We start from the raw sequence: 20,229 nt of genomic DNA on the forward strand, positions 1-20,229 counted from the left end.
CCATCCAGACCCGAACCGCCTCCAGGCAACGGGACATCACGTTGAGGGCATCACTGGGGTGGTTTGGGGTAGAAAGAAAAAGCTGGGTATCATCAGCGTACTGATGATACCCAACTCCAAAGCCACGAATGATCTCACCCAGCGGTTTCATATAGATGTTGAACAGGAGAGGCGAGAGGACCGACCCCTGAGGAACTCCACAAACGAGAGACCTCGCGGTCGACCTCTGCCCTCCTGTCAACACCGACTGCGAGCGTCCCTGGAGATAGGAGGAGAACCACTGTAAAACCGTGCCTCCCACTCCCAATCCCCTGAGACGCCGCAGCAGGATACCATGGTCGATGGTATCGAAAGCCGCTGAGAGGTCCAATAGGACTAGAACAGAGGAATGACCCCTGTCCCGAGCCCTCCAGAGATCATTCACCAGCGCGACCAATGCCGTCTCCGTGCTGTGCCCGGGCCTGAAACCCGATTGGTACGGGTCTAGATAATCCGCTTCATCCAGGACCAAAGGGAGCTGATGCGCCACCACACTCTCAACAACCTTCGCAAGAAAGCGAAGGTTGGAGACCGGACGAAAGTTGTTCAATACAGCTGGGTCCAAGGCAGGCTTCTTGAGGAGGGGCCTCACCACCGCCTCTTTCAAGACGGCAGGGAAGCTACCCTCACTCAAAGAAGCTGATATAACTGCCTGGAACCAGCTGCGTGTCCTCTCCCGGGCTGCATAAATCAGCCAGGAAGGGCACGGGTCCAATAAACATGTGGTGGAGCTCAGTCTCCCCATAATCCTGTCCACTTCCTCCGGAGTCACAGAATCAAACTCCTCCCAAGTGATATCGACAAGACCACCCGCGTCCTGATCGCCAGACTCTGCCCAGTCGGAGTCCAGACCGGTCCGAATCCGAGTGATTTTGTCCGACAGATAATTGTTAAACTCCTCGGCACGACCCTGCAAGGGTTCCTCCCTCACCTCCTGATTAAGGAGGGAGCGAGTCACCCTAAACAGAGCGGCCGGGCGATTATCTGCGGACGCGATAAGGGTAGCGAAGTGATTAGACCTCGCCACCCTTATCGCAGCGAGATAAGACCTAATATGGGTTCTTAGTCGCAATCGGTCGGATTCGGATCGGCTGGACCTCCAACCGCTCTCTAGGCCCCGTCTCCGGCGCTTCATCTCCCGGAGCTCCGCGGAGAACCATGGAGCTCGACGGGATCTGCATCGGGTCAGGGGCCGCAAGGGTACAACTCGGTCAAGAGCCTCAGTGGCTGCCCTTTCCCAAGCTTCCACTAAGGCATCTGCCGAGCTGTGAGTGGGGGAGGCAGGTGGGGACCCCAGCGCTGCCTGGAATCTCGCGGAATCCATTAAGCGTCTGGGGCGGTACCATCTAACTGGTTCCACACACCCACGGCGGGGGGTGGCAAAACGGAAGACCAGCCGCAGGAGATGATGATCGGTCCATGACAGGGGCATAATAATTGGGGAGCCCCCACCAAGATCATCTAACCACCGCCCAGATAAGAAAACTAGGTCAAGGGTGTGGCCTCCCTCATGAGTCGGCCCTGAAATTACTTGCGTCAGGTCCATGGCCGTCATGGAAGCCATGAACTCCCGAGCCAACTCAGATGATCCTCCCAGAGATGGTAGATTGAAGTCCCCCAAAACTATAAGTTTCGGGAACTCAACCACCAACCCAGAGAGGACATCGAGAAGCTCAGGCAGGGCTGCTGCTGCGTGACTAGGCGAAAGGTACACCAGCAGCAAGCCCAACTGCGCACCAGGGCCGCATCTCAAAAAGAGAGACTCACAACCGACTATCTGCGGAACGTAGTAAAAGTAAATCCTACTATGTTCAGTGGCTTATTCCCAGGTAAAAATTGATTGCACAGAAGGCTTAATAAAACTGCTATTGCTTTGAAAGGAAAAAAAAGTGCATTTATATTTCCCTTTTCATTCCAAGGAATGAAAGCTCGACTTATTGAGTAAGTAGAGATCACAACTGATAATTTTTAAAAGAGCCTGTTTAATTTTAAAAACAGATCTCCATTTATATAATGGGGATGTTGTTTGCTTGTTTCAAAAGACTGTTTTAAAATTACGTGTGCCTTGTAATTCTCCCTCAAAGCATTTGACTTTTTCACCCTCCCTGCTTTAACCAGCTGGCATCCGAATGAATTTAAAATGATCAAATGAAAATGTTACGAAACACTTTTTAAAAATTATTTGATTATGAAGCAATCACAGATTCCCCTTCCCCCACTTCATTCCTATAATATACTGTCTAATCAGAGAAGTTGTTTTGAGCTCCAATTCCTTTAATTTATCATTAAAACTATCACCTAAGGGACAGTTAGAAATGGATTTATGATTATGATGGTTGGTTGCACAATCAGCCAGATATTTAGGTTGGATTTGTCATTTTTATCCACCTATCAAGTCCTTCCAAGGACCTTGGATAGGCAGATTTTTTTTATTTATTTTTTATTTTAATTCCATTTATATCCCGCCCTTCTCCGAAGACTCAGGGCGGCTTACAAGCTTAGCAGTAGCCTTCATTCTATGTATATGCCTGCTTGTTAGGGCTTTCATGCACCCCCCCAAGCGGCATTATTACAAAGTCAGCTTAATTGCCCCCAACAATCTGGGTCCTCATTTTACCTACCTCGGAAGGATGGAAGGCTGAGTCAACCTTGAGCCTGGTGGGATGCGAACCTGCACTAATTGCAGGCAGCTGGTGTTACTTAAGGAGGCATCAGCCCACTGAATAATTTCTAACTTTAACCAATGTTTCTTCTTGGCTGTTTTTTTACATAATTAGCCAAGTCAGCTGTTTGACTTGAAGTAAACCTCTGCCTCAATTTTTGTGGGGCAGGTATATCAACACCACTACAGGGATATAATGCATAGTGAATAGTAATTTTCTTGGCTTATATCCAAATAATAATTTCAGCAGTGTATCGTGTCAAAGGTATAGCCTATGTATGATGCTTTGATGGTGTAATATCCAGCATTTAATTTTGCCTTTAGCAATTTTCTCACTCTTTGGATGTATCCAGGGCTTTTTTCTCATAGAATGCTCAGAATGGTGTTCTGGCACCTTTTTTTGCAAAAAAAAAAAAGCTCCCTCTATTGGCTTTCGAAAGCCTATTGCAGTGGTAGGCAATCTTGGCTCTTTTTTATGACTCGTGGACTTCAACTCCCAGAAATCCTGAGCCAGCCACGCTGAGGGGAAAGAGAGCGGTTTCCAACCTGAGCCATGCTGGCTCAGGAATTCTGGGAGCTGAAATCCTTGAGTCATAAAAGAGCCAAGGTTGCCTACCCTGCACTAGAGGAGGACATTACCTGTAAAATTATTTACAAGGTTACTTCTTTAGGAACTAAACTTTTAGAATATAAAACAGCTAATTCAAAAAAGCCAACAGGAAAGAACCTCACATTTTTCATCTGCTTCTGTCTTTTGGAAGGTAAAATTAGATAACCAAATAATCTATTTCCTATGTTAACATCTCTGCAATGAAATCAATAAAGGTAACAGGAAAGAAATGAGAAACATTTTTCTCAATGTAATATGTCTAATTTAGCTGATGCTAGAAAAAAAGTATCTTTTGTACATACTCTATTACAACTAAACCACTTTAAATTAAACAATTCTTAAGAATGAAATATTCTTAATTTGGACTTTACTTTTACTGTTTGGACTGTTGTGTGTTTTGAAAAATAGATTATTTAGAAACTAGTTATGTTGCACTTCAGTCTTTAAATAATTAACCTAGTATGTACATAACAATATATGATGTTTTCCATGGTGAGCTTAACATCAATAACAACATTTATTAAAAAGGCTAAAATAACTTCTGGTGGTATTATCAGTACATTAAAATTTTGTTTAGTCACAATCTTTCACTTTTCACATTCTGGACAAGCAGTGGTCATGTATCCTAGCAAAAGATGTTACATACGTATGTGCATAAGCGTAGTCAGTAGCATATGCCTTTTTAAAAATATCAAACATGCAAAGAAACAAAACTAAGTCCAAAATATCTGTATTACATCCAGAACTGACAACTTTGCAACCAATATTTCTCATCCATAAGGAAGCCCTCCAAACCGGAGGGGGAAAGACTGGGTACATTCTTGTGGCCAGTCAGAAGCTGCTGACAACCGAAGATAAGCATTAACTACCATTTTTTGAGCAACATGGATGGAACTGGGTGAAACTTTATCCTCTTTTTATGACCTTAATACTACTCTCCTGGAAAAAAGAATGCCCAAAGCAAAGAAGGGAAGGTTTTGTCCTGCTCTCTCGGGAAAAGAAAAGCAGTGAATTAATTGCTTTGGGGGAAAATAGAGAAAACTACAAGATCAATTTGGAATTAATACAGATATATAGCTTTGAAATTTGGGGACTAAAATACCTTTGAGATGTTTTTTTAGAAAAGATATTTGAAAGTCTGTAAAATAGAGTTGGATTTGGAAAGCTGGAAGATAATGTCAATGACATCTAGTGGCGAATCATGGCGCTATAATTTATTATGCTTAAAAGGAAACTTAGCTTGAAGCCCAGATTTAGATAAGACTCTTTGTTGTTCCTGGAAATGTTCACTTTTGCAGACTGCATCTGGGAAAAGGGGAAAAAAACACCTCTTGGGCTGCTTATCTGAGTTGGGGACCCTATTGGACTATAAAGACTACATACAAAAACAAAATGGGTGTTTCATACTTAGCCTCAAATGATAAAAACCACCTTTAACACTTATCTCCAAAGCTCCCAGCTTGATATACAAACAAAAAATGTTAATGAATCTCAGAAAGAAATTCTTTCTATGTTGAAATCAATCCAGAAGACAATTGTTTTATTTCATGATGAGACTAAAAATACTGCAAATGAGATAAAAGAACAATTTTCTAACCTAAACTTACAAATCCAGACAATGACTACAAAGAAGGAACCAGTAATCCAGAAAATAGAAGGAAAATTAGAAGAATCAGATCCAAAGATGGAGGACCTAAAGGAAGGAATTAACAGATACAAACAAATGAAAAATTAGAAGATGCAGTGATAACACCAGAAATGGACACGATATCTTACTCAGAACACATTTGAGGATAAGGAAGAAGAGCTGATTGAGTGGATGATAAAGCCGTTAGGAGAAATGCTGAAAATTGACAAACAAGAAATGAAAAGAAAAACTGAAGGAGAGGGATGGAGGCTGTTTAATGAAATAAATGGGTTGAGAATTCTTCCAAAAATATTTCAATCAGATTCTCTTCCTCATTTCAAAACAATATATACAAAAAGAGAGGAAGAATTACTTGATAATTCAAATGCACTAGCTTGGACAGTTATTTGGCAAAGGAAGAAAGCTAGAGTAAGACTGAAGAAAATAGAGGTTTTAACCTATTAGATGGGATATTATACTATTAAATAGATGTTTGAATATGATTAAGAAAATAGATAACAGTTACAAATAAAAGTATTATAATTAGAAGGATAGGATTTGTAACTAGAATACTATACTTTGTTATGAGATGGGAAATATGAAAATTCTAAAAGGGTTTGAATAAGGGAACCTTTTGGTTACCCAAATATAATTTATTATGAGAAAATTATAAGTGATAGAGATATTTTGAACATTAATGGGAGATTAAAATTTTAAAAAAGCGGGAAAAACAGGATATTAATTGAACATATACATAGAATGAAGGCTATTGCTAAGCACATTTGATTTGTGCTTTAGATTGTAAGTCGCCCTGAGTCTTCGGAGAAGGGCGGGATATAAATGGGGGGAAAAACTGCTCAAACTGGGCTGGCCCTTTTCCTTGAAGGTTTGAGAGTTTCTTGGCTCTTTCCTATGTGCATTACCACAGCTGTCTCATCTCTTTTGGTGGAGCAGTGATTGATTATGCAAGGGGGAACTTCTCTGAAGAGGCAAAACCCTGGAGGGATCCAGTTGGTTGCAGGTGGTGGCTTCACCCAAAAACCAAAGTTAGGAAAACCCCCCCATCCCCCAACAGGGGGCTTAAAATCTGGATCTGAAAATTCCAACGTTTGATCTCTTTCAGCGGTCACATGACCTTACTTCGGGTGCTCGGCAACATGGCTGCATTTAGGCCCATTTGCAGCATCCCATGGTCACATGACCTTGTTTCAGTACCATTTTGCCATAAAAGCCACTTACTTCTGGTTTGGGGCAAAAACTGCACCTTGGCAAACAATGTGTTTGCTTAACGACCACTGTGTTTGCTTTCTACAGCCACCGTATTCCCTTAATGACTGCCATGTTCACTTAACGACCACCTCACAAAACACCGTACAATAAATTGGCCACATGCCAATCCATTTTAGAACCAGTACAATTTACAATGGTAATGGGTAGGCTAGAAAGAAGTTCCCTGACGATGGGCTGCAGCATGAATCTGAAAGCTCAGAACACAAGATCTCTGGTCCTGGTGACTGACCCAGATTGGATCTTGCTCCATTGTGGTTGTAATTCAAGGACAACTTATTGTGACAGTCCATTCCTTTGCTTTCTATCCTCCCTCTTGTCATGCCCAGAAAGAGGGGAGGAAACAGGAGAGTTAGAAGGGAAAAAATAAACCACTGGTAAGGAAATCTGGGAAGGAAACCTGGTATCAGGACTGTGTCATTGAGTCCTGTTGTAAGCATCTGATGAAGAACAACTGGTTCTCTGTGCAGATGCTGCTTCCGGAAGTCCATTCTGGGCTGCCTGGGCAACAAAAAATTAGCTACTGGTTCTGCCGAACTGGTGCGAACTGGCTGAATCCCACCGCTGACCTGATGTAAATAACTGTATATAGTAAAAAGCGTTAAAAAGCCTCCACTGTTGTGTTTTTTTTGTTTCCACTGCTTCTTTTACTGAGAAATATCTCTTCAGTTAAAAAATGATCCCTATCACACTTGTGACCCTGCAGGTAGTCCTCGACTTACAACAGTTCACTCAGTGACCATTCAAAGTTACAAGTGCACTGAAAAAGGTGACGGATGACGGTTCTTCACACCTACGATCGTTGCAGCGATCCCTTGGTTACGTGATCAAAATTCGGACACTTGGCAATTGACACATTTATGACAGTTGCAGTGTCCCGGGGTCATGTGATCATCTTTTGTGGGCTTCTAGCAAGCAAAGTCAATGGGGAAGCCATCTTTCTAACAATAGCTGCAATGATTCACTTAACAGCTGTGGCAAGGCAGGTGGTAAAATGTGGCAAAACTCACTTAACAGATTTCTTGCTTAGCAAACATACATTTTGGGGATCAATTGTTGTCATAAGTTGAGGACTACCTATAATTCAAGATGGGTGGCCAAAAAAAATCAAACCAAATCAAATTGAAAAATAAATAAACCTTACAATTCCTACGTACTCGTATTGGGAATATCTCCTTTCTGATTTCCTGCTTTTCAGCAATCATCCACAGACGGCTTCACCCATCTCTGCTGGCATCACTCCATTCCTGTTGCTCCTTGTTTTTCTTTTTGTTCTCTTCCTGTTGCTCCAACAGGGCCACAGAAAACCAGAAACAAGGTCCCGTCTTTGTCAGGCCCTTCCCCTTTAAAGTGACATGGCAAATGGTGGATGCGGCGAAACGGCGGCCGCCGGGGCACTTGACTGCGTTGTACCCTTGCGACCTCTGACCCGGCGCAGATCCCGTTGGGCCCCATGGTTCTCTGTGGAGCTCCGGGAGATGAAGCGTCGGAGACGAGGTCTAGAGAGCGGTTGGAGGTCCAGCCGATCTGAATCTGACCGATTGCAGTTAAGAACCTTTATAAGGTCTTATCTTGCGGCGATAAGGACGGCGAAGTCTAACTACTTTGCTGCCCTTATCGCGTCCGCAGATAATCGCCCGGCCGCCCTGTTTAGGGTAACTCGCTCCCTCCTTAACCAGGAGGTGAGGGAGGATCCCTTGCGGGGACGAGCCGAGGAGTTTAGTCATCATCTTGTGGACAAAATCGCTCAGATCCGGACCGGTCTGGACTCTGACTGGGCAGAGTCTGATGTGGAGGAATCGGGCGGTCTTGAGCATGTTATCTGGACTGAGTTCGACCCTGTTTCCCCTGATGATGTGGACAGGATCATGGGGAGACTGAGCACCACCACCTGTTTGTTGGATCCGTGCCCCTCCTGGCTAGCTTATGCGGCCCGGGAGGGGACACGAGGCTGGTTCCATGCAGTAATAACTGCTTCTTTGAAGGAGGGTGTCTTCCCTGCCACCTTGAAGGAGGCGGTGGTGAGACCCCTCCTCAAGAAGCCTGCTTTGGACCCGGCTGTTTTAAATAACTTTCGTCCAGTCTCCAACCTTCGCTTTTTGGCGAAGGTTGTTGAGAGTGTGGTGGCGCATCAGCTTCCTCTGTTCCTGGAGGAAACTGATTATCTGGACCCGTACCAATCGGGTTTAAGACCCGGACACAGCACGGAGACGGCATTGGTCGCGCTGGTGAATGATCTCTGGAGGGCTAGGGACAGGGGTTGCTCCTCTGTCCTGGTCCCCTCGTTAGGGATTTAGTTGAGGGTGAGCATGCGGACCTGGCCTGCATCACGGAGACCTGGTTGGGCCCAGAGGGTGGGGTCCCTTTGGTTGACCTCTGCCCACCAGGCTTCCGGGTGCTGCACCGGCCACGAGCTCAAGGTAGGGGTGGGGGAGTGGCGGTTACTATTAGGGAGACCTTATGTCCGCGGGAGACCACCGTTTCTCAGATAGTCGGGTGTGAGTCTCTCTTTGTGAGCAGCAGTTGGGCTTGCTGCTGGCGTACATTTCGCCTAGTCGTACAGCAGCAGCCCTGCCCGAGCTGCTCGATATCCTCTCAGGGTTGGTGGTTGAGTTTCCCAAACTTATAGTTTTGGGAGACTTCAATCTACCATCCCTGGGAGGCTCATCTGAGCTAGCTCGGGAGTTCATGGCTTCCATGACGGCCATGGACCTGACGCAAGTAATTTCGGAACCAACTCATGAGGGAGGCCACACCCTTGACCTGATTTTTTTATCTAGACGGTGGTTGGATGATCTTGGTGGGGGCTCTCCATTTATTATGCCCCTGTCATGGACCGATCATCACCTCCTGCGGATGGTCTTCCGTTTTGCCACCCCCCACCGTGGGGATACGGAGCCAATCAGATGGTACCGCCCCAGACGCTTAATGGATCCTGATAGATTCCAAGCGGCGCTGGGGTCCCCACCTGCCTCCATTGCTCACAGCTCGGTGGATGCCTTAGTGGAAACCTGGGAAAGGGCAGCCACTGAGGCACTTGACCGGGTTGTACCCTTGCGGCCCCTGACCCGGCGCAGATCCCAGCGAGCTCCATGGTTTACCGCGGAGCTCCGGGAGATGAAGCGTCGGAAACGGGGCCTAGAGAGCTGTTGGAGGTCGAGCCGATCCGAACCCGACCGGTTGCGGTTAAGAACCTATATTAGGTCTTATCTCGCAGCGATGAGGGTGGCGAGGTGTAACTACTTCTCTACCCTCATTGCGTCCGCAGATAATCGCCCGGCCGCCCTGTTTAGGGTGACTCGCTCGCTTCTTAATCAGGAGGTGAGGGAGGATCCCTTGCAGGGTCGTGCCGAGGAATTTAGTCAACATCTGTCGGATAAAATCGCTCGGATTCGGACCGGTTTGGACTCCAACTGGGCAGAGTCTGGCGATCAGGACACGAGCGGTCTTGTCAATGTTATCTGGGAAGAGTTTGATTCTGTGACCCCTGATGAAGTGGACAGGATTATGGGGAGACTGAGCTCCTCCACATGTTTGTTGGACCCGTGCCCTTCCTGGCTGGTCTATGCAGCTAGGGAGAGGACACGAGGCTGGCTCCAGGCAGTTATATCTGCTTCTTTGAGTGAGGGTTATTTCCCCACCGTCTTGAAGGAGGCGGTGGTGAGACCTCTCCTCAAGAAGCCTGCCTTGGACCCAGCTGTATTGAACAACTTTCGTCCAGTCTCCAACCTTCGCTTTCTTGCGAAGGTTGTTGAGAGTGTGGTGGCGCATCAGCTCCCTCTGGTCCTGGATGAAGCGGATTATTTGGACCCCTACCAATCGGGTTTCAGGCCCGGGTACAGCACAGAGACGGCATTGGTCGCTCTGGTGAATGATCTCTGGAGGGCTCGGGACAGGGGATATTCCTCTGTCCTAGTCCTATTAGACCTCTCGGCGGCTTTCGATACCATCGACCATGGTATCTTGCTGCGGCGTCTCAGGGGATTGGGAGTGGGAGGCACAGTTCTTCGGTGGTTCTCCTCCTATCTCCTGGGACGTTCGCAGTCGGTGTTGGCAGGGGGGCAGAGATCGGCCCCTAGGTCTCTCGTTTGTGGAGTTCCTCAGGGGTCGGTTCTCTCGCCTCTCCTGTTCAACATCTATATGAAACCGCTGGGTGAGATCATTCGTGGTTTTGGAGTTGGGTATCATCAATATGCCGATGATACCCAACTTTTCTTTTCGACCCCAAACCACCCCAGTGATGCCCTCGCTGTGATGTCCCGTTGCCTGGAGGCGGTTCGGGTCTGGATGGGGAGGAACGGACTTCAACTCAACCCTGACAAGACTGAGTGGCTGTGCATTCCGGCATCCCGGGACATTCAAAATATTCCATCTCTTTCTATGGGGGGTGAGCTCTTACCCCCCATGGATAGGGCTCGCAACTTGGGAGTCCTCCTAGATTCACGGCTTACCTTGGAAGATCATGTAGTGGCCGTGACTAGGGGGGCTTTCGCCCAGGTTCGCCTGGTGCGCCAGTTGCGGCCCTATCTGGACCGGGATGCCCTGTGCACGGTCACTCATGCGCTCGTGACCTCTCGCCTTGACTACTGTAATGCTCTCTACATGGGGCTTCCCTTGAAGACCACTCGGAGGCTCCAACTGGTACAGAATGCGGCCGCGAGAGTTGTCTTGGGAGTTTCCCGGTACTCCCATGTTACACCTTTGCTCCGCGAGCTGCATTGGTTGCCAGTTGTCTTCCGGGTGAGGTTCAAGGTTTTGGTTATGATCTTTAAGTCCCTACATGGCATGGGTCCGGGTTACCTCGGGGACCACCTGCTGCCGGCTTCAACTCCCCTCCGCCCTGTGCGTTCCCACAGAGAGGGCCTCCTCAGGGTGCCTCCGGTCAGGGAATGCCGACTGGCGGCCCCCAGGGGGAGAGCCTTCTCTGTGGGTGCCCCGGCTTTGTGGAACCAACTGCCGGTGGAGCTCCGGATGGCATCAGACCTCCGAACTTTCCGTCGTGGCCTGAAGACCCATTTATTTGAATTAGCCGGTCTGGCCTGATGGGGGAGTTGGGTTTTAAATTGTTGTTTTTAGAATTGTTTTATTGTTTTTTAATTGGGCATTGATTTAATCTTTGTTTTAACTTTTGTATGGTATTGTATTGTATTGTTATTTATATGCCCTGTGAACCGCCCTGAGTCCCTAGGGAGAAGGGCGGTATACAAATTAAATAAAACTACAAACTACAAACTACAAACTATTAGATCTCTCAGCAGCTTTCGATACCATCGACCATGGTATCCTGCTGCGGCGTCTCAGGGGGTTGGGAGTGGGAGGCACCGTTTTACGGTGGTTCTCCTCCTATCTCCTGGGCCGCTCGCAGTCGGTGTTGGCGGGAGGGCAGAGATCCGCCCCAAGGCCTCTCATTTGTGGAGTTCCTCAGGGGTCGGTTCTCTCGCCCCTCCTGTTCAACATCTATATGAAGCCGCTGGGCGAGATCATTTGTGGTTTCGGGGTGGGGTATCATCAGTACGCTGATGATACCCAACTTTTTCTTTCCACCCCGAACCAACCCAGTGATGCCCTCGATGTGATGTCCCGGTGCCTGGAGGCGGTCCAGGTCTGGATGGGGAGAAACAGGCTTCGTCTCAATCCCGCCAAGACTGAGTGGCTGTGCATATCGGCATCTCGGGTCAACCAGACTATTCCATCTCTAACGATGGGGGGTGAGGTGTTACCCCCCGTTGATAGGGCTCGCAACTTGGGCGTCCTCCTGGATTCACGACTCAATTTTGAAGACCACATAGGAGCCGTGACCAGGGGGGCTTTTGCCCAGGTTCGCCTGGTGCGCCAGTTGTGTCCCTATCTGGACCGAGATGCCCTATGCACAGTTACTCATGCGCTCGTGACCTCCCGTTTGGACTACTGCAACGCTCTCTACATGGGGCTGCCCTTGAGGACCACTCGGAGGCTTCAACTGGTGCAGAATGCGGCCGCGTGAGTTGTAATGGGGGTCTCCCGATACTCCCATGTAACACCTCTACTCCGCGAGCTGCATTGGCTTCCGGTTGCCCTCCGGGTGAAATTCAAGGTGCTGGTCATTACCTATAAAGCCCTACATGGCTTGGGTTCGGGGTACTTGAGGGAACACCTGCTGCCAGCATCAAGTGCCCTTCGTCCAGTGCGCTCCCACAGGGAGGGTCTGCTCAGGGTCCCACCGGTAAGAGATTGCCGGCGGGTAACGCCTAGGGATAGGGCCTTCTCAGTGGGGGCGCCTGCCCTCTGGAACCAGCTGCCAGTGGAGCTGAGGACTGCCCCCGACCTCCGTTCATTCCGCTGGGGCCTGAAGACCTGGCTCTTCGAGCTCTCTGGCCCAGGCTGAGGATTAATTTATTTTAACTGGGGTTTTAGTTGCACAGGGTTAAATTTAATCTTTTTTAAACTGGTTTTAACTTTTGTATTTTTGGTTTTTAATTCCCTGTAAACCACCCTGAGTCCTCAGGGAAAGGGCGGTATATAAATGTAATAAAATAAAATAAATAAATAAATAAATAAAAGCTCCTTGAAGAGAAAAGAAAATCTGTGTGGCATCAACAACAGAGTGTCCCCAACTGCATTACCTCTGGTGTAAAGGTTTGTGAGAAAGACCTTGGGAGACAGGAGGAAGACTCCAGACTAGACAAGGGCCAGATAAGCAGCTGAGTCTGAAGAAGGAAGGGAGGTGTAGCAAATATCTGAGGGGGGGGGGACCTTTCCTAGTTGCTTGCATTGTAAAGGCAGTTGTTCTGTTCCAGCCTACTACCGGCCCTGCAGAAAAGGCAGGGACAACCCCTTTATAAAAGGCAAAAGGCTGGAAGTAAGCCCGCCAAATTTATTTACACAAAACAGATCCAAAACAGAGCAAACTGAGCAAAACAAAATACGAACCACTAAAACAGGAGCTATTCAAACGGTTGCCTTCAGCAAACCAGCCCTCCCACACATTCCCCTTTTAAACAGTTCAAGGCGTGGCTTCTCTCTGCCTCCTTCCGAGGTGCCCCATTGCCTTCCTCTGTTTACTCCTGATTGACTGCCTCCTGCGTCGGGCGTCCTTGAACAGGGCCAGCTGTGGGTCATCTTCATCCACGCTGTCAGGCTCACACAGCTGGGTTTGCGTAGTAACCAGATGGGAAGGGCCTGGCTGAGAGCTCTGTGAAGCCTCAGAACTGTCCTCTGCAGGCTCTCCAAACCCCTCCTCCTCCTCCTCCTCTGAATCGTCAGACCCAACTGCCGAACCCACAGGCTGACCCTGAATCACAACAGCAATGCAGAGAGATCTTCTTTCAGACTTGGAAGAATCTTACTACTAGTTACTAGAACTTTACAATAAAATTAGAGCTAAGTACTTTTGGGTGTGCTCCTTGTCTTGACTACCTCATAAGGCTGATAACCATATAGAAGGTATAAAGCACCCTAGGAACGGGGGCAGCAGGGGGCGGGGGAAGATACATGATCTTGCATGCTAAAGTGAAGGTAAATAGCAGCTGGCAGACCACGCCATGAGGTGGGCAGAAGGAATCAATGCCTCCTACTTATGGGGTGCCTCTACCATAGATGTAGAGGCTGTATTTTTCCTAGAGGGGCTCTTTGATGGTGTTATGTCTCATCTCGGTTTCTTTACTGCATTTATACCTGACTTTCTGATTCTGGCACATGCAGCCCAGAAAATTTAAAACAAACTAAAAAGCCGAATCTTTTCTTTTTAAATAACACTAATGCTAAAAATACGCTGAAAAGCCTGGTGACTGAAAAGCACTGTTTTTAAAGGTTTTCTAAATGCTGTGAGCAAAGTTACACTTTGGAGCACGTGGGTGTGCGTGAATGTTTTCAGAGCTTAGGTGTTTCATTTCACTGGAAGGATTGGCGTCCTGCAAACAGCCTGAGGAGACTTCATTTGGCAGTTGTGTTTGAGGGCTGTACTAGCACTGCACTGCATTGTTGTTCAAAATGGTATTTAGGGCTTTGGATGCATTTTTCTCCTTGGTACACAAGGTAGGGATGGTGGTACACTGAATGGGAGTATAATATGCGGATGATATGAATGATTGGGAGAAGTTAGCTTATGTGTCATGGTTCTAACAGATGAAACTCTTCAAAAGAATTTTGAGGTATTGTTTACCTTAAAGAATCTTTTATTCAAGAATGTATTGGCACTACATAGTTAAAGCCAAAAACTGAATTCCCCTCACCTGAGCACAAAGTGGAGCAGTGGGCTAATGCCTCCTTAAGTAACACCAGCTGCCTGCAATTATTGCAGGTTCGCATCCCACCAGGCTCAAGGTTGACTCAGCCTTCCATCCTTCCGAGGTAGGTAAAATGAGGACCCAGATTGTTGGAGGCAATAAGCTGACTTTGTAATAATGCCGCTTGGGGGGGGGGAAATCCCTAATAAGCAGGCATATACATAGAATGAAGGCTATTGCTAAGCACATTTGATTTGTGCTTAGATTGTAAGCCGCCCTGAGTCTTCGGAGAAGGGCGGGATATAAATGGGATTAAAATAAAATAAATAAATAAAAATAAATAAAAAGTAACAAAGCACAATTCCCTCCTCCAATTAACAGTCATAAATCACATTCGTCAATTAGCTTGGAGCCGGGCTTTCTCCCCAGCTCTCCATCCCGCCAAATCTTTATCAACTCTGGGCGCAATAACCTTGGATTCCCACAGCTGAGTTATTATTGTTATGACTAACTGGACTCTCATCCCCATTCCCCCTCCCAGCATCAACTAGCTCTAAAAGCAAAAGAGTAAAATGGCTGCATTTCCATCTATTGTCAAAGCAAGAACATCCGATGTTAGCAGCATTAACATTATGACTGCAGGTAATCCTTGACTTATGACTACAGTGGAGCCTTCCCACTATGGTCATAAGTCATGATGGTCATAAAGCGGGTCATCATGTGACTGATCCAGTTTCATGACATTTTTTGCAGCAGCTGTTAAATGAATCACTGGGGATGCTAATGAATCTAGTCAGTAAGTGAGCCCATTTTATGGAGTGTTGTTGCCAAAAAGTGGAAGTAAATGGTAAATTGTGGTCATGTGACCATGGGATGCAGGGAAATGGCCATAAATGCAGGCTGATTGCTGAGTGCACAAAATGCAGTCAGGTGTTCATGAGGGGTGTGTGTGGTCATTGGAACTAAGTCATATGTACTTAGTGGGGGTTATGTCATAATTTGACTGCTTGCTAAGCAACTGGTTATACATTGAGGACTACCTGAAAACAAATCCTTTAACTCCTTTGAGTTAAAACCAATTCCTCTGGGTTAGCAGACTGGGTCAATTACCTAGATTATGTGTTTGTGTGTGTTTGTATGTTTCTTTCTTTAAGTCCTAAAGCAGTGGTCCTCAACCTTTTGGGCACCAGGGACCGGCTCTGTGTAGAGAATTTTTTCCATTGACCGGGAGGGGCATGGTTTCACATGCTGCCTGCATCCCATGGATGGGGCTTTGCTTGTTTGTGTGGCCCAGTTTCTGGCATTACCTGGCCTGGTGCTGGTCCACCGATCAGGGCTTGGAGACTGCTGCCCTAAAGAAAACCTGGCCTGGTATTATAACAGGACTGAACCTGGAGTGTTTACAGAAGTGGGTGAGGAAGCACTGTAAGTCCCTTTCATTATGAGATGAGAGTGATGAACAGATTCTGGTGATCCTGTTGCATTCTTTCTCATTTATAGTTTCCCCAAAAGTGAGCAGGAGCAGACCACATTTCTTCTCTAATACAAAGAAAATAAAGACATTAAGAATTCTTGCCTGCAGTATATTTGGACTGCCCTCAATTCTATTTCCTGCTCACTCTACATTGTAAAGGGCTCTTATAACCTGTGCGGTGATGTGCTGAAATTGGCTTAAACGTGTCATGTTTTCCTCATAAACACATGCTAATTTCAATCCTTTTATTTATTATTTATTATTCAAGCCTTGCCTAGCAGGCTTCAGGTAAAAAAAGAGGGCTAGCTTCTTTACTGTCAACCCAAATCATACTTAGAATACAATTTATTCCTTCATTTCAGCCAGTCTTTGATACCAACAAAAACCATGAATGATGTGTATTCCAAGCAACTTGAAGTGGTTGTATTTCCCACCACCAAAAAAATAAGGGAAGAAAAAAAAGGAGAGAAGTAAAGTAAGGAGGGAAGGAGAAGGACAGGGAAAAGGAAGAGGGAGAGGAGAAATAAATAAATGAATGAATGAAAGAAAGAAAGAAAGAAAGAAAGAAAGAAAGAAAGAAAGAAAGAAAGAAAGAAAGACCCTCAATTATATTTTATTGTTATATTGTCCTGCCCTCATCTGAGTCCATAAGAGATCAAAGATACTCTCTGGAGAGGTCAGGTGATTTTGCTTCAAGCCTTCTAATTTGGAATCCCTTTCAAGTTTGGGAAAAATAGCAGCTGGACCTAGTGATTTGTTCTTATTTTGGGTTGCCAGGTTATTATATCTATTTTTTGTGATGCATTGTATTGGACAAAGAACAGGTCCTGAAAATTTTCTAAAGACAAACTACAGAGAGGCTATGCCCTCCCCAACAACGGAAAGTTTCTTAAATTTGAAAGGAATGACTTGTGACACCTTCGCTTTAGGGACAGTTGCAGCCAGTCCAGAATGCTTAGTTTAACTGTATTTACCCAGAATCATTGCATCTCTCTATCTCTCTCCCTTCCTTCCTTCCTCCCTCCCTCCCTCCCTCTCTCACACACAAACACACACACATGCATGCACATTATGACATATACAATGGAAATAAAGTTGTATTCATGCCATGGAACTCTTCCTTTTATCTCACTTTTTCAAAACTTTGGACAGACTAAATAAAGATGATACCATCAATATGTTCTGAAGACAAAGATAAGATTGCCTTTCCCATATAACTTGATGTCAGTGTTTGGTCTGGTAAAACTTCCCAGCCAAGCTGATCAGCACAACAAAATCTTTTTAGCTGTATTCAGAATTATTCCTTTCTAGTTCATTACTTTCACCTTCAGAAATGCCATCCTGATGACGATATGAGCTGAGCTGTGTGAGGCGAAGGATCTTCCAATAAAGATGGAAACACCTAAGAAGTAGACTAATTTATTTAGCTATTCTTTTTGGATCGTAGCGATACATATGGGGCAGGCAGGCAGGCAAGCAAGCAAGCAAGCAAGCAAGCAACAAGGAAAGCTGAATGAATGCCACTGGGATTTTTTTTTTTGCTTCTCTTGCTTTTAGTTTTTTTTTTAATTCCATTTATATCCCGCCCTTCTCCGAAGACTCAGGGCGGCTTACAAGCTTAGCAGTTCTGTCTATTCACTTTGAACTCATCAGCATTGGAAAGGAGCTTTGAAAAGGAGATCGCCAAACCATCCCAAGTATTTAGTTATAGAAGTTTAATGAGCACTGAAGTGTTCATCAAGCGAAAAAAAAATATTTCTTACTAAGGCATATTTAATACTGACCTTTCTCCCCCGCCATTTTGTAAAAACCACCCGCAGAGCTGTTTGGGGAGAATAGATGAGATGCTTCTTCCCCGCCATCTTCTCTCATTATAATGCTGGAATTTAAGAAGAGAGAAATCCCTATAATAATTTGGGGTGGGGGGTGGGGTGGAAAGGGGAAAGCCTGATTTGGCTATAATGGATGGAAATCAGGGGCAGAACCTATGGATTCCATAGGAGACTCCTGTGACCTGTGAGAAACAGCATTCTATTGTGATGATTAAGTCACCAAGCACTGATGCCCCTCCCTTCCTTATGTTCAGCAAATTGTGTGACATGTTGACAGAACAAGGGCAAAGATGTAAACTTTTTCCTACTTAGACTCTAAGGTGTTTTTTTTAAAGACATCCTGCCTGTCATTTGCTAACTTGCTGAATTCTAGTTTTTACTGAAGATCTAATTGAGGGGGAAAAAGAGGATTTCACAGTATTTCTACCCCATGTTTAATTCATACACTAATGCCAAAATGATACTACTTACGGAAAGCCAAGGATTGAGTATACATGCTGAATAATCATCAATGTGCAACACTTTATTCTGCATCGGAGATGTCATCAGGGTTCAACGTTGTTGTGGTATCCAGAATCTCACATAGTTTGAGATCCATCTCAGCAGGAGCAGGAAGACCTACCAGCTTAGCAGAACTATTTATCCCACTGTTAATTAAGTAAAGAAATGCACTGTTCTTTCCTCACAACCATTAAAACTTTAAGTTTAGAAATTAAATGAGCTTACCGGTATTTACTTATTAGGCTGCCCAGCATACACATACTGTAAATGATTCAGGGTGGCTTACAAAATTTTAAAAAATCCACCATATAATAAAAACCCATTAAAAAAAAACCCCCTGCTTTCCACTTCCCATGGCAGCAATAACACAATCAAATCTGCCACTTGATCATCTCTGTCTCCATTCATGGTGACAGAACCAAGTGTTTAGGGCCTTTTGGAAAAGCAACAGGATGAGGAGGGGCACCATACCTCAGGAAGAATGAAGGTCCATAAACAAGGGGCCATCACCAAGAAAACCCTTTTTAATTGTCCCACCAGATGACAATCCCTAATTAATGGGATGTGTAACATACCCTGGCTTCCTGTACTGGTGGGCTGGGTGGTTGTTAATAGTGGAGAGGCAGTCCTTCAAATATTCTGGCCACAAGCCACATAGGGCTTTAAAGATGATAACCAGCACCTTGAATTGTACTCTTGAACTTAACTAAAAAACTATCTGGGCTTATGTGTTCCATGTGGGAACAAAATGTCTCACGCAAGGTATTAGTACCACTTTATAAAACCCTAGTAAGACCACACCTGGAATATTGCAGCCACGTTTGGTCACCATATCACAAAAAGGATGCTGTGTGTTTGAAAAAAATTCAGAGTAGAGCATCTAAGATGATCAAAGGCCTGGAGACTAAAACATACGAAGAACGGCTGCACAACCTGGGTTTGGTTAGTCTAAAGAAAAGAAGAAATAGGGGAGACATGATAGCAGTGTTCCAGTATTTGAGGGGCTGCCACAAAGAAGAGGGGGCCACATTATTCACCAAAGCACCAGAGGGCAGGACAAGTAACAATGGTTGGAAACTGATCAAAGAGAGAAGCAACCTAGAATTAAGGAGAAACAGTGAGGAAAATTAATCAGTGGAACAGCTTGCCTCCAGAAATCGTGGCCGCTCCATCACTGGAGATTTTTAAGAAGTGCCTAGACAGTCACTTGTCTGAGATGGTATAGGTTCTCTTGCTTGAGCAGGGGGCTGGACTAGAAGACCTCCAAGGTCCCTTCCAGCTTTATTCTATTCTGAGTATTCTGAATCTAATTGTCTATGACATTCTTCAAATTGTGCCATGAAGGTAATGCTAAATGCTCTTGGTAAAGGGAGGAGACTGTGTTCTACCACTCCTAATGTCACTGTTACTCATTATCATCTAGTGATAATTGACTATATTTAGTAGCTACTAGCTATGGAGTAATACTGTCTTAGTCTACACTAGGCAAAAATCAGGAAGAGTCCTGTAGCATCTTTTTATTATCTTGAAAAGACGCTACTGGTCCCCTTCTGATTTTTAGTTAATGGAATACTAAGAATTAGTTGGAAAGGCAAAAAACCAAAAGGGACGAATGAAAAGGAGTATCATGAGAAGCATACAAGTGCAGTTTTTTTTCCAAATTTGGCAACTTTAAGATGGGTAGACTTCAACTCTCAAATTCTCCAGCCAGTATGCTGGTTGGAGAACTCTGGGAGTTGAGATCCGCCCATCTTCAAATTGCCAGAGATGAAAAATTAGACATAGTTTTATTGTCGTTCCTGTTAATATTTTTTTAATGGGAGCTACTGTGTTGCTTAGGAGAGGAAAAAGGCTCTTTTTAAATAAGATTGCCAGCAACAGAAATAAAACGTGGGATAAAAGCTTCCAATTACAAGTGAAAGCAAAGGAAAAAGGTAACCGTTGGTTGATGTTTTTGTTCCTTCAACTACGGGAGAAACATTTTAAGGTCAAA

The sequence above is a fragment of the Vipera berus genome (genome assembly GCF_964194415.1).
Source record: "Vipera berus genome assembly, chromosome: 5".
In the NCBI taxonomy this organism is placed as follows: domain Eukaryota; kingdom Metazoa; phylum Chordata; class Lepidosauria; order Squamata; family Viperidae; genus Vipera; species Vipera berus.